Below are 6,380 nucleotides of genomic sequence, written 5' to 3' on the forward strand. Positions count from 1 at the left end.
TTGCAGTGTTTAACCAACAACAGAGGCTCAAGTGTCTTGTCGTTGTTTTTAGAAGGAACAGAGAATTTCGGTTTAGCCTTAAGGGTCAGATGTGATCTTGGTATGGAGAATATACTTGTTGCTCGTTTTATGTTGGAAAGAAGGGGAGTGAACAGTGTTATTACAGGTGTATCAGTACGCAACCAAGGAACTGAGAGACTATGGGCAGAACTCAATAGAGCTGTCTCTAGACACTTTATAAATATATTTAATTTCATGGAGAAACAGGGGATACTTGATTCACTGAATGACCTAAATCTTTTTTGTTTGCATTATGGTAATTTACCCAGAATTAAACAACCACAGCCTCTCCACACAAGGGAGACAGACACCTCTTCAGCTGTGGCATACAGGAATCATAAATAGTGCAGGAATCCATTCAGTTACAAATGACATTTTTTATGTTGATCAACATTATGGAATTGATGGACAACTGCCTCAACTTCAAACTAATAATAACATTATAATTCTTGACATTGATGTAAACATTAATTAGACTATAATGAATGTTAATCAACAAGTGAATCCACTTGAAAATCATGGAATCGATGTGTTTTCTTCACTATTGCACATTCTTCAGTGACCAGCATGGGAATTATGCCACAGTCTTTGTTACATTACAACTTGTTCCAGCTTTTTCTTAAAACAAATGAACATAGCAAAGTGCTGAAAGTAGAATGCATACATAGCATGATATATTCATGCCCTACCAAACCCGGATGCATTTCCCATTGAAAAGTTTAACTTTTCCTTAAATATCTGGTATGACACATGCAGTAGTAACTTGAGGTAGTTGACACTTGTCTTGGCCACAGGGAACATTGGTGTAGAGGAGAAATCTTCATCTCCTTTAAGAATGAACTGGGCGGAGGGAGTTGTGGAAAAGCCAATAGGTGGTACCACAGATGCTCCAGTTGCAAAGGCCAATGTCTTCTGTAGTTTGGATGGGCCCTCCTCTACTTGCATAAAATCAGAATACAAAAAAAAAAATACATTTGGTAGTTGTCAAATTAAAGTGTATATGAAACCGAAGAAGGGGTGACATGGTGGTGCAGTGGTTAGCACTGTTGCCTCACACCTCTGGGACCCAGGTTCGGGTCTCTGTCTGGGTCACGTGTGAGTAGAGTTTGCATGTTCTCCCTATGTCATCGTGTGTGCTCTGCGATGGGATGCAACCCCATCCTGGGTTGTTTCCTGCCTCGTGCCCATTGCTTCCGGGGTAGGCTCCAGACCACCCGCAACCCAGTAGGATAAGAGGTTTGGAAAATGGATGGATGGATGAAACTGAAGAGCAATCTAAATTAGGTGATTGTCCAGTAAGAGGATTTAACTTTTTTTACTCCAAAGCATCAAAAAGCATTAAAAAAGTGGATTTCATCTTCCAAAAATCTGATGGTGCTAATCAATACAACAAAAAAAGAACTGTTTAAATGATGCATAGCATTTAGCTAAAGTGTTTTTTGTTATACAGGTATATTTGGTTCCACAAAAAGAACATTTACTTCTACACTATATTGTCAAAGTACCTTCTGCATCCTGGAGATAGTCTCTCCAGAAGGTAATGACCAAGATCTTCCATCTGGTCAGCAGTCAATGTGGTTGGCTCAAAGCAGAATATCTGGATACTTTCGGATTTGCTCCAGAACCCCTAGAGTTTTTAGTCCTTCACAGAATCTGCAAAAAAAAAAAAAAAAAAAAAAAACATAGAATAGAAATCATTTAGCAGAATATAGTCAGTGTTTCTAATTCACTTATAAATTATCAATGTGTTACTGGTTACTTTATTAGTTTATAGGCTACTTGAATTATAACCTATTAATAAGAATCCAGGGGCGGCATGGTGGTGCAGTGGTTAGCACTGTTGCCTCATACGTCTGGGACCTGGGTTCGAGTCTCCGCCTGGATCACATGTGTGTGGAGTTTGCATGTTCTCCCCATGTCATCGTGGGGTTTCCTCTAGGTACTCCGGTTTCTCCCCGCAGTCCAAAAACATGCTGAGGCTGATTGGAGTTGCTAAATAGGTGTGAATGTGTGCATGAATGGTGTGTGATGGGCTGGCCCCCCATCCTGGGTTGTTCCCTGCCTCATGCCCATTGCTTCCGGGATAGGCTCCGAACCCCCCGCGACCCAATAGGATAAGCGGTTTGGAAAATGGACAGATGGGTAAGAACCCATATCATGTTTGAAGCCTTTTGATTGCAGCATTAAAATTAGGCAGCATTCGGCAGGTAAAGGAGCAATATTTACTGGCAGGCACACAGAAACGATACCGAAAACAGAGTAAAGACAGGAAAGTTTGCTGATCAGGCAATATCCAATTAGTCACTGGAGGCTGACGTCCTGGCTGTGAAAAATTATGTTTATTCAGAAACCAAATTTCTCAAAGACATCAAGATATTCATGGCTTATCGATGTCTGCTCCTCTCTCGGTGCAACACTCAATAGATCCTTAATTAAAAACAAAAGGCTGTCTATCTTGTTTGATACCACTGGATTGCAGCATTACAAATCGGCAGTATTCGGCAGGTAAAGGAGCAATATTTGCTGGCAAGCAAATGGGATGATTTATCAGCCCAATACCCGAAACGGAGTAAAGAGAGGAAAGTTTGCTAATCAGGCAAAATCCAGTTAGTAACTGGAGGCTGACGTCCACGCTGAGGCAAATTACGTGTATTCATAAACTGAATTTCTCAAAGACTTTTAGATATTCAATTCAATTTATTTTTATATTGCACTTTTCACAACAAAGTTGCCCCAATGAGCTTTAAAGGAGTGTGTTGTGGAACATCCTTAACAGAGATAACGATAAAACACAGAAACAGTAAAAATGGAAAAATGAAAGAGAAAGCAGAGGAGAGGAACCAAAATCTTCCAAGAAGAGAGAAAAACCTTGGACCTGGGGGTCCAAGGTCAACTGGCAGCCCAACCCCCCTGGGCATTCTAGCATTACTGGACAAAGGCATAGAAGTAGCCAGATTGTTTGCTAAGAGCAAGGTGTAAACTGTGATCCGGTACTAGTTAAAGTCCATCAGTGAGACAGTCCTCCACATAGGCCTGTGTCGGGTGGCAGGATGGAAGCTGCACCGACATTGTCATAGATCGCAGGTCACATTCCACCCTTCCATAGACACTGGTGGCAGCTCAGAAGGTGCCCCCTCGGGCACCCTCCAGACATGTGTGAAGAAAGGCAGAGAGTGCAGGTGTCAAAGAGCGCACTGATACATTAATGGACAAGCACGGTAGGTAAAAATGGCACGTACAGCAGCATCAGCAGCCATAATTACGGTATTAAGTGTTAACTTGTCGGTAAGCTAAACTGAAGTAATAGGTCTTCAGTCAAGATTTAAAGACATAGGCTGGTAAGCCATTCCACAGTATAGGGGCCCTGTAGCAGAATGCTTTACCACCAACAGTCGCTTCAGTTATATGTGGGACTACAAGGAAACCTGTGTTCTGTGACCTGAGTGAATGGTGCGGGCTGTAAACTACATGAATATGAGTATGAATTCATAACAGAGTATGAATAACTCTGTTAGGTAGCTAGGTGATAAGCCTTTAAGTGATTTATATTGTATGTGAGTAGGAGAACTTTGAAGTCAATCCTGAACCTCACAGGAAGCCAGTGCAGGGAGCTAAGAGCAGGTGTTATGTGTTCATACTTTTTTGTCCTAGTGACAATTCGGGCTGCTGCATTTTGAATACGCTGCAAAGTATGCGATGTGCGGTGTGTGCTCCCGGATAACAGAGCATTACAGTAGTCTAACCTACTGTATACAAAGGCATTTATCAGTTTCTCAGTGTCTTGCATAGAGAGAAATCATCGTAGTTTGGCAATGTTACGCAGCTGCAGGAAGCATACTTTCGATACTGAGTCCACATGAGATTTGAATGAGAGGCTTGTATCTAAGATGATGCCCAGGTTGTGTGTTGTGCTCAGTCTTGCGTGTTGTGTTCAGGGAAAAGTTCAGCCCCTTGGAATGGAGTGTGGAAATAATGGCATTCTTAGCCGTGGACCTGCCACCAAACAACATAACCTCGGTTTTCTGGGCATTTAATGATAAAAAGTTTTTGGCCATCCAGGTCTTTAGTTCAGTAAAACAATTAGCTAAAGTGACAATAGGTGCAGTGTCATTAGGCGTAACTGACATGTATATTTGTGTGTCATCTGCATAGGAATGACAGTTAACATTATGTTTTCTCATTATGTCACCTAAAGGCAGCATACAGTCAGGTCCATAAATATTGGGACATCGACACAATTCTAATCTTTTTGGCTCTATACACCACCTCAATGGATTTGAAATGGAATGAACAAGATGTGCTTTAACTGCAGCCTTTCAGCTTTAATTTGAGGGTATTTACATACAAATCAGGTGAACGGTGTAGGAATTACAGCAGTTTGTATATCTGCCACCCACTTTTTAAGGGACGAAAAGTAATGGGACAAATTAACAATCATAAATCAAACTTTCACTTTTTAATACTTGGTTGCAAATCCTTTGCAGTCAATTACAGCCTGAAGTCCGGAATGCACAGGCATCATCAAACGCTGGGTTACATCCCTAGTGATGCTCTGCCAGGCCTCTACTGCAACTGTCTTCTGTTCCTGCTTGTTCTTGGGGCATTTCCCCTTCAGTTTCGTCTTTAGCAAGTGAAATACACACTCAATCGGATTCAGGTCAGGTGATTGACTTGGCCATTGCATAATATTCCACTTCTTTGCCTTAAAAAACTCTTTGGTTGCTTTCGCAGTATGCTTCAGGTCATTGTCCATCTGCACTATGAAGCACCGTCCAATGAGTTCTGAAGCATTTGGCTGAATATGAGCAGATAATATTGCCCGAAACACTTCAGAATTCATCCTGCTGCTTTTGTCAGCAGGCACATCATCGATAAATACAAGGGAACCAGTTCCAGTGGCAGCCATACATGCCCACGCCATGACACTACCACCACCATACTTCACTGATGATGTGGTATGTTTTGGATCGTGAGCAGTTCCTTTCCTTCTCCATACTCTTCTCTTCCCATCACTCTGGTACAAGTTGATCTTTATCTCATCTGTCCATAGGATGTTGTTCCAGAACTGTAAAGGCTTTTTTAGATGTTGTTTGGCAAACTCTAATCTGGTCTTCCTGTTTTTGAGGCTCACCAATGGTTTACATCTTTAGTTGAACCCTCTGTATTCACTCTGGTGAAGTCTTCTCTTGATTGTTGACCTTGACACACATACACCTACCTCCTGGAGAGTGTTCTTGATCTGGCTAACTGTTCTGAAGGGGTTTTTCTTCACCAGGGAAAGATTTCTTCGGTCATCCACCACAGTTGTTTTCCGTGGTCTTGCAACTCTTTTGGTGTTGCTGAGCTCACCGGTTCGATCTTTCTTTTTAAGAATGTTCCAAACAGTTGATTTGGCTACACCTAATGTATTTGTTATCTCTCTGATGGGTTTGTTTTTATTTTTCAGCCTAATGACGGCTTGCTTCACTGATAGTGATAGGTCTTTGCATCTCATATTGAGAGTTGACAGCAACGGATTCCAAATGCAAATAGCACACTTGAAATGAACTCTAGACCTTTTATCTGCTCCTTGTAAATTAGATAATGAGGGAATGACACACACTTGGCCATGGAACAGCTGAGCAGCCAATTGTCCCATTACTTTTGGTCCCTTAAAAAGTGGGTGGCAGATATACAAACTGCTGTAATTCCTACACCGTTCACCTGATTTGTATGTAAGTACCCTCAAATTAAAGCTGAAAGTTTGCAGTTAAAGCACATCTTGTTCGTTTCACTTCAAATCCATTGTGGTGGTGTATAGAGCCAAAAAGATTAGAATTGTGTCAATGTCCCAATATTTATGGACCTGACTGTATATAGAGAGAACAATAAAGGACCGAGAACTGATCCCTGTGGTACTCCATATTTGACTGGTGACATAGATGATGGAGTACAGTTACTTGACACTTGGACTTGATATCGATTAGTCATGATTCCACTTAAACACTAATCCATGCAACCCAACATCAAATTTTAGTCTTTGTAATAGGGTAGTATGGTCAACTGCATTAAGGTCTAAAAGCATTAACACCGTCGCATTATCAGCATCAGTGGCCATTGTTATGTTGTTTATGACTTTAGTTAAGGCAGTTTCAGTGCTGTGCCCTGGACAGAAGCACGACTGGAATCTGTCCAGTATGTTGTGCGTCTTCAAGTATGACTCAAGTTGAGCAGCCACAATCTACTCCAGAACTTTGGACAGAAATGGTACGTTAGAGACGGGTCTATAATTAATAAGCTCCTCTGGGTCCAGACCTGATTTTTTAAGTAGTGGTCTGATT

Source organism: Brienomyrus brachyistius, chromosome 12 (genome assembly GCF_023856365.1).
Source record: "Brienomyrus brachyistius isolate T26 chromosome 12, BBRACH_0.4, whole genome shotgun sequence".
Taxonomy (NCBI): Eukaryota; Metazoa; Chordata; class Actinopteri; order Osteoglossiformes; family Mormyridae; genus Brienomyrus; species Brienomyrus brachyistius.